The following is a 9,291-nucleotide window of genomic DNA, read 5'->3' as shown; positions in this document are numbered from 1 at the left end:
TTGGCTAACTAAATCTGTGTAGTTGCATTTGCCCATAGAATAAAGGGGACCACACACTGAAAGCATGAAAAAACAAAGCTCTTAGAAAATTCTTTCTATATAGTTGAAAGGTGGGCCCCAAAAAATTATTTTCTCTGGTGGGCCCAAGACCCTCCAGTCCGACACTGCCCTTTGAGAACAGCGAGGGATTGCAGCAAGAATCGCACAGCACAATAGCAGCAGCTGGACGCTACAACATGAAGTGGGAAGTGCTGAGATAGAAAATGGCTGGTTTTATAGGGCTGTGACATCACATAAGCCTGCCGGTCACTGATTGGCTTACAGGTCTGCAGATGTCATCGGGGGTGTTCCTTTCTCCTTCCCAGAGTTCTCTGCCCCATGTAACACGTTGTTCTCGCGCCCATTTAGCAGAAACATGAGGGGAAAAAAACCAACTTCGTTCCCGCGAATCAGCATAAACTTCAGCTTCGTGGCGAATCGAATTTTTCCTGAAATTCTAACCGAATTTAGAATCATTAGAATCGATTCGCCCATCTCTAGTGAAGACTTTGAGCACCATCATTGGGTTATATACATAAATAGGGGGGTATTTATCAGGGCTTTTGGTTCACTTCCAAGGCCAGCAGTTTAGAAAAGCTCCTGTTCGGGACCTGGATGGGTCGGTGCAGTGGAAGAGTCCCGGGCCATCTGGAGCAGCAGGGGGGCCTTAGGTCTGTCCAGGGTGTTTTGTGTCTCCGGTAATAATAATAATAAGAAGAATCCCTCATATAGCGCCATCATATTCTGTAACGCTTAGGAAATCATAGGGGGCGCACAGTATACAAAAAAAGTAAAAATAACATTACAGATCATGACATTCATATGGAACAAATGGAGTGAGGGCCCTGATCACAAGAGCTTATAGTCTGAGGGAAAATGGGGTCACACAAGAGGTAGAAAGCTCATATAATGCTCCAGCCATTCTTCATAAAGGGAATAGAACATGTTGGAATAATAATGCTGTATGCAACAACTACTTCTGTATGTATTACATGTATGAGCCTTTGTCTAGGGATATTGTCAATGAGACAGGAAGAGACAGTTCAGACATCTTTCCTTGCTGCAGATGGACTGATAGCAGTACTATAACTATAACTAGTGTTATCCTGTATGCTGAGAAATTCTGTGAGTTCTGTTCATAAATAAAGTTCCTTTTACTATTCCACTACTGGAGAGTGATCTGAATAATCTGCTGCTAACAGGTTCTGGGCCCATTATCCAAGTATTCCAGTATCACAGTACAATAGTAAAGTGGGGACAGTAAGAAGATAAAAGAGAAAGATAAGATGGCTGCCAGCAGCAATCCTGGGAAGTTCTCAGTGCCTGACAAACCAGAACTAGCAATCCTGGAAAGTCAAGGTGAAGATGCTACACAGGAGCCCAAGCCTGATCCTCCATCAGATGAATGGATAGAGAAGGATCAGAAAGCACAGAGCACTATCTCCCTCAGTATAGATGATGACCAGATTGTACACATATGCTGTATCTAATGAGGAAACTGTATCAGTCCAAGCTAAGCAAGGGCCAGAATATGCAGGACTACATCAGAGACACCCTAGAAATAGTGGAGTGCCTGCGCGGTATAGGAGAAGACATAAAAGAATTCCATGTTGCTGCACTGTTACTCAGTGGTCTCCCAGAAAGCTATGACACGCTTGTCACCGCACTGGATGCACGGCCGGATGATGAGCTCACATTAGAGGATGTTAAAGGCAAACTTGTGGATGAGTACAAGAGAGAAACAGAGAGTGCAAGCAGCAGAGATGTGTCCAGCGCAGAATCTGCACTAAAGACTCAGGACTATACAACACAGAAGAGTCATATAAAGGAAACACGTGAATGTTTTGTATGCAAGAAACCCGGTCACTTAAAGGCAAACTGCAGAGTCTGGAAAGCAAAAATGAATCAGCTTAAAGGGAAAGGGAATAATCAGAAGGCCAGAAGTGCTATTAAAGAAGAAAAGGACACTGTGTGTATTGAATCAGCATTGAATACAAGTACAGGCAGATCAGCGAGGCATGTATGGTGTATAGACTCTGGTGCTACAAGTCTTATGACAAATAACAGAAGTTTCTTTTCTAAGCTAAACCAAAGCAGATCAGAAAAAGTAATCTTAGCCAATGGTCAGTATATAACTTCAGAAGGAATAGGAGATGGCTACCTCCACTGCCAAGGCTCTCCAACAGAAACCAGAAAGATCCAAGTAAAGGACGTTCTCTATGTTCCAAGTCTTGAAAGCAACTTGTTATCAGTGAAGAAACTCACAAGAGAAGGGAATGTAGTTACTTTTAAGGATGACAACTGCATCATCACAAGAGAGGGTCATACTCTAGCAGAAGGAAATAACAAAGATGAACTGCACCAGTTACAACAAAAAGAGGCTGTTTATACTGTCAAACAAGAACAACATGAGAATTGCCTCCATGTGTGGCATAGGCGTCTTGGGCACAGAGACCCGGAAGCAATAAGAAAGCTACTTCAGGAAGAGCTTGCTAAAGGCGTTACAATTGACCAATGCAGTCAAAAGATGAAAAGTACTAGTTGTCTTAAAGGTAAAATGACAAGGAAATCATTTCCTAAACACAGCACCATTACATCAGCACAGCCACTGGACTTGATTCATACAGATGTGTGTGGCCCAATGAGTACTCAAACACCTGGAAAGAAGAGATATTTTCTGACATTTATTGATGATTATTCTAGATATACAATTGTCTATTTGCTTCACAGCAAAGATGAAGTTGCTGAGAAACTAAAAGAGTACATAGCTGAAGTATAAAACAAATTTGGAAGAATGCCAAAGATACTACGAGCTGACAATGGAACGGAATACACAAGTGGTAAGACACAAGCTATATTAAAAGGAAATGGAATCGTGTTCCAGACCACCATGCCATACCACCCAGAACAGAATGGTATAGCAGAGAGAAAGAAACAAACTCTTTGTGAAAGTGGAAGAAGTATGCTGTTTGATGCTGAGCTACCAACAACATATTGGGGAGAAGCAATAATGACCGCTTGCTATCTTCAAAACAGATTACCAGGGAAAGCTACAAAGAAAACTCCATATGAGCAATGGAATAATAGGAAGCCAGAACTAAAGCACATAAGAATATTTGGAAGTAAAGCATTTGTGCATGTTTCTAAGGAAAAGCGTACAAAGTGGGAAGCTCATGCAAAGGAAGGAATCCTGGTAGGCTACAGTGAAACTCAAAAAGGATACAGAATCCTGCACCCAGAGACCAACAAGGTGACAATCAGCAGAGATATAGTGATAGATGAGAACTCTGTATCACTCAAATTTCATGAAGTTACTCCAATAATTCCACTTGAGCCACAGTCACAAATTCAAGAAAACAATGAAGAAGACACTGAAGTGTGGATCGGCTCTCAGACTGCTGAAGAAGAGACTGTAATACCAGCTGAACCCTCAGTCAGGAGATCCAACAGATCAAACAAAGGTATTCCAGCTAAAAGACTGTCCTACATAGTGAAGACATTTTGTGAATCAGAGCCTCAGTCATGGGATGAGATGCAACAACTGCCACTCCATGAAAAGCAGAAATGGATTAAAGCTGCAGATAAAGAGATGGAATCCCTTCAACAGCTTCAGACATGGAAGATTACCAAACTACCACAGGGTAAGAAAGCAATCGGATGTAAGTGGGTTTTCAAAACCAAGTATGACTCTGATGGTAAAGTGCATAGATTTAAGGCAAGATTAGTTGCAAAAGGTTACTTGCAAAAATATGGAGAAGATTATGATGCTACAACATTTAGAGTGTTAATGTCTGTAGCAGCTGTGCAAAACATGAAAGTAAGACATTTAGACATTAAGACAGCTTTTCTAAATGGTGACATTGCTGAAGGAAATGGGTTTGTGGCGTGCGCCATGGTTGTCGACATCTGTGCTGCAGGGTAGCTGTTCATAGGAATATTAAAGTCTCCTATGATGAGTGTCGGAATATCACAAGATAGAGTAGTATGCCTTACCCTTCTCACTGCCTATTCCCAAGTCTGGAGTAGTAAGAGAAATACAAGCCCTCATAGCACAGTGCAGCGGGGGAGGCAGTGTCATCCTGCTGCATCCACTTTTCAGTGATGGCCACAGGTCGAAAGACTTGATCGTGAATGAACTCAAACTTATTGGACACAGAACGGGCATTCCAGAGGGCACAGAGATATACAGAGAGGTACAGAGAACATGAGAGGAGAAAAGTGGTGAAGGAAGGATCTAAGAGCTGATGTGAATGGAGGATGCTGATGAGATAGATGGACGAAAGGAGAAAAGAACATCATTAGTACACTGCCATTAAAGAGTTTGAGAGAAATGCTAGATAGTGAAAGTGGGGATTTGTTTTTATTTCTTTGCACGCTTACCTTTCTCTTAGGCTTTCTAATTGCCATTATCAATCTCTGCAGCCTTGGGTGCAGAGATTGCTCAGATGTTTAAGGCTTTGATCAAGCTTTATGGACAAGCATCCCGTCTTATGCATTCTCTGAGAAAACATGCCATGCTGCATACACTGTACGCTGTGATATATTCTCAAGTATCAGTGCACATCAGGTATCTAAAATGGAGGGGTGCTTAAGTCCAACTACAAAATCATATGAAAAAATGTATTCCAAGCTCACCCATATGCGGTTTAAGGATATTAATAGGATACACGGCCAATATTCATGTAAAGGGTTTTGGCTGACATAGAAGCCTTTAAATATAAACACAAACATGTACGAAGTGATGACAGTAATGACATAAGGGTTTCATGGTTTACATAGTACTATTGATTCCACAGATGTACACAGTATACAGTCTATACATTACATGCATTAATACACCGATAACAACTCTGGTGTGTGGATACATAGTACGGAAGCTCCATCTAGTGGATGACAAGTGATCCTCGGGGAGTGGGGAAATCCAGTGATGACACAAGGATAGGGCTAAAAAGGAAAGTAATATAGAACATGAGTAACCTTACCACAGGCCGAGAAGGTGATGTGTATATTCTGTATACTGGCGCCTAGGAGAGGTACGGCAGTGCTCCAAGGAAGCTGGCGCATGTTGAGCGCTATAAGTATGACAAAAGCCGCCAGCCGCCACTGAAGGTGCGTGATGCGGTTATCGGGGTCGTCTGGTGACCAGGGACGGGAGGATGTCACTGCACGTGGGGAAAGCATTGCAGCGAGTAGTAATAGGAGTACTAGGCTTTGTAAGGGTGGGATAGTAGTAATCAGGGGGAATACTGAGAAAGGGATCATGTAATGACAGTATAAATGGAGTATAGAAGTAATGCCAGAGAGGGAGGGGAAATAATAGAGGGAATGGAAGAAAACACATGGGAAAAGATAGGATACAGGGTATGGGGAAAGTAGGAAATGAAGGAGAATAGGAAAAAGATGAAAAATAAAAAAATGAAAAATATATGAAAATATGAAAAAGATGCGATGATGGAAATGAAAATAAAATAAAAGATTGGAAAAATAATGAAAAATGAGAAATAATAAAAAATAAAGAGACAGAAAGAAAAAAAAGATGGAATTGACTGGGAGGGCAATGTATTATCTTACCACCCCCCGAGGGTATCTGGGAATAAGAACAATGCACCAGATCATGAGAAAACAATAAACCACAAACATCATAATTATAGAGAATGGAGTCCAGATACGTGAAGGATAAGAAGCTTGTCGTATAATAACCTCGATTAAGTCCATGAGGTTCAATGCTCTGTAGATTATGGATCTTATAGGGTTCTCTTTTCTTGAGGAGTTTAATCTGATTACTGCCTCTTCTTGGTTGTAGAATGTGTTCAATTACTTGATATCGTAATTAAGATAGGATGTGATTGTACTTGTGGAAATGGTACAGGACTGGTAGTAGCAAGTTGTTAGTTCGAATAGCAGAATAAGACCATGAACATTATAAGTATATAGTATTCAGCCTGCCAGCCGCTGTAGTATATAGCCAGCAAGCCGTTTTAGTATATATCCTGCCAGCCCCTGTAGTATATAGCCAGCAAGCCGCTTTAGTATATATCCTGCCAGCCCCTGTAGTATATAGCCAGCAAGCCGCTTTAGTATATATCCTGCCAGCCCCTGTAGTATATAGCCTGCCTGCCCCCTGGAGTATAAAGCCTGCCAGGCCCTGGAGGATATAGCCTGCCAGCCCCTGTAGTATATAACCGGCCAGCCCCTGTAGTATATAGCCTTTCAGCCCCTGTAGTATGCAGCCTGCCAGCCCCTGTAGTATATATCCTGCCAGCCCCTGTAGTACATAACCTACCAGCCCCTGTAGTATATAGCCGGCCAGTCCCTGTAGTATATAACCTGCCCAGCCCCTGTAGTATATAGCCTGCCAGCCCCTGTAGTATAAAGCCAGCCCCATGTAGTATATATCCTTCCAGCCCCTGTAGTATATAGCCTGCCAGCCCCTGTAGTATATATCCTGCCAGCCCCTGTAGTATATAGCCTGCCCAGCCCCTGTAGTATGTAGCCTGCCAGCCACCTGTAGTATATCACCTGCCAGCCGCTGTAGTATACAGCGTGCCAGCCCCCCTGTAGTATATAGCCTGCCAGCCACCTGTAGTATATAGCCTTCCATCCCCTGTAGTATACAGCCTGCCAGCCCCCCTGTACTATATAGCCTGCCAGCACCCTGTAGTATATAGCCTGTCAGCCCCCTGTAGTATATAGCTGGCCAGCCCCTGAAGTATATAGCCTGCCAGCCCCCTTGTAGTATATAGCCAGCCAGCCACCTGTAGTATATAGCCAGCCCCTGTGGTATACAGCCTGCCAGCCCCCCTGTACTATATAGCCTGCCAGCCCCCTGTAGTATATAGCCTGCCAGCCCCCTGTAGTATATAGCTGGCCAGCCACTGAAGAATATAGTCTGCCAGCCCCTGTAGTATATAGCCTGCCAGCCCCCTGTAGTATATATCCTGCCAGCCCCATAGTATATAGCCAGCCAGCCCCTGTAGTATATAGCCTGCCAGCCCCTGTAGTATATAGCCTGCCAGCCCCATAGTATATAGCCAGCCTTCCCCCCTGTAGTAAAAAAAATATTAACAATGTACTCCCATAGTTCCTCTTTTTAATTTGGATCTTATTCGGGTCCTTCAGATCCTCTTCAGGTCCTTCGGCCTTCTTCTGCTCCTCTTCGAGTCGGAAGCTTGTTGAAATGAACTAGCAAGTCCACAGGGATGAATTCTCATTAAAACAGACAGGTCGGCAACATCAGAGAGTAGTAGATCCACACATCTTATGCGTTTCGAGTCCTTGCGACTCTTAATCATAGACACTGATACAAAAGCATGTAAGGCTATATAAACGCCCAAAAGTGGGAGGAGGAATTAAAAAAAACACATCATTTCCTCTTTTACTATTATAACTCTATTCAGATACTAAACATATAAAACACATTAGTATACTAAAATCAAATCGTTTCTGACATTTATGCCATGTGGTACAACACTGTTCAATACTAAAATCCAGAAACCTTCCCTATTCAAAAGACATCAGGGGTCATTTACTAAGGGCACGATTCGAGTTTTTAAGGGTTAACCAAATTTTTCAGTTTTTGCAATGATTTTCCCTGTATTGCCCCAGGATTTTAGCACACGCAATCGGATTGTGGCGCATCTGCACCGGCATGCACGCAACGGAAATCGGGGGCGTGGCCAAACGATAACCCGATGGATTCAGAGAAACCGCCGCAAAAAAAAAAAGTGTCGCTGGACTGGCGCTTACCTGCACTCGGTCTGGCTTGGTGAAGATCAGTGCATTCCGAGGAACTTCAGCGCAGCAGCGACACCTGGTGGACATCGGGCGCACTACCTTAGTGAATCGCCGGAAGACCCGAATCCTCCACAGAGAACACGCCGCTGGATCGCGAATGGACCGGGTAACTGAATCTGCCCCATCTTCTTTTGTCTCCACCTCTTGGTTGGAAAGACACCCTTTCAATGCCGGAAAATTTTAACCCCACAGTTTCCCCATGGTGAATGGTACGGCGATGATGTGTGGCACTGAAGACGTTTTTTTTAATTTGCATTTGTAATATCATTACGCGTGTGGATCTACTACTCTCTGATGTTGCCGACCTGTCTGTTACTGGTTTTATGAGGAAGAAATAAAGAAAAGTTTTAATGAGAATTCATCCCTGTGGACTTGCTGGTTCATTTCAACAAGCTTCTCCTATTGTTTGTGTGCTGCCCACATGTCAGCCTTCTGGAACCGTGCATCGCCAGGTGAGCTGGATTGATTGAACAAGTTTCTTTTCTCCTCTTCGGGTCGTTCGTCTCTCTTCAGGTTTTTGCGCTCGGCCGGCACACACAATGACGTCAGCCGCTTGCCGATCTCATTGTTTGTGAGCCGCCGCCGTCGCAAGGGAACCCAAAGAGGAGTAGAACGACCCGGAAAGGACCTTAAGGATCCAAAGAGGCACCGCAGTATCTGAAGCAAGAAGAGGACCTACGGGGGTCATCTGAAAGGTAAATAAGGCGTTAATTTTTTAATAGACTCAAGTATAAGCCGAGTTAGGGCTTTTCAGCACAAATTTTGCTGAATTATACCGAGTATACACGGTATATGTTTCCCATTAAGATTTATGTATGTGTCCTCACCCTGATTAAGAAGTGTCAGTTGTTATTAGAGATGAGCGAACATACTCGTCCGAGCTTGATGCTCGTTCGAGCATTAGCGTACTCGAAACTGCTCGTTGCTCGGACGAATACTTCGCCCGCTCGAGAAAATGGCAGCTCCCGCCGTTGTGATTTTTGGCGGCCAGAAACAGAGCCAATCACAAGCCAGGAGACTCTGCACTCCACCCAGCATGACGTGGTACCCTTACACGTCGATAGCAGTGGTTGGCTGGCCAGATCAGGTGACCCTGGAATAGACTAGCCCCTGCCCGCGCTGCTCGGATCATTCTGTGTCTGGATGCCGCTAGGGAGAGAGCTGCTGCTGGTCAGGGAAAGCGTTAGGGTGTTCTATTAGCTTACTGTTAGGCAGGAGTGAGTCTACAAGAACCCAACAGTCCTTCTTAGGGCTACAATAACATTATATATATTTTTTTTATTTGCTTGTGGCTGGGCTTGCTGGCACTAGTAGTGCAGCTAGTACCATATTGTGAGGAATTTGCAGGGAGACCTGCGACCGTTGTGTTTAGCTCTTAGTGACGCACATATCCACCTCAAACACCGAAGTTGGACAATTTATTTGGGGTTTGATTAGAATTAGGCAGAGTCTGCTGAT

Source organism: Engystomops pustulosus, chromosome 3 (genome assembly GCF_040894005.1).
Source record: "Engystomops pustulosus chromosome 3, aEngPut4.maternal, whole genome shotgun sequence".
Taxonomy (NCBI): Eukaryota; Metazoa; Chordata; class Amphibia; order Anura; family Leptodactylidae; genus Engystomops; species Engystomops pustulosus.
The sequence above is the reverse complement of the archived record's forward strand: the minus strand, read 5'-3'. Positions refer to the sequence as shown.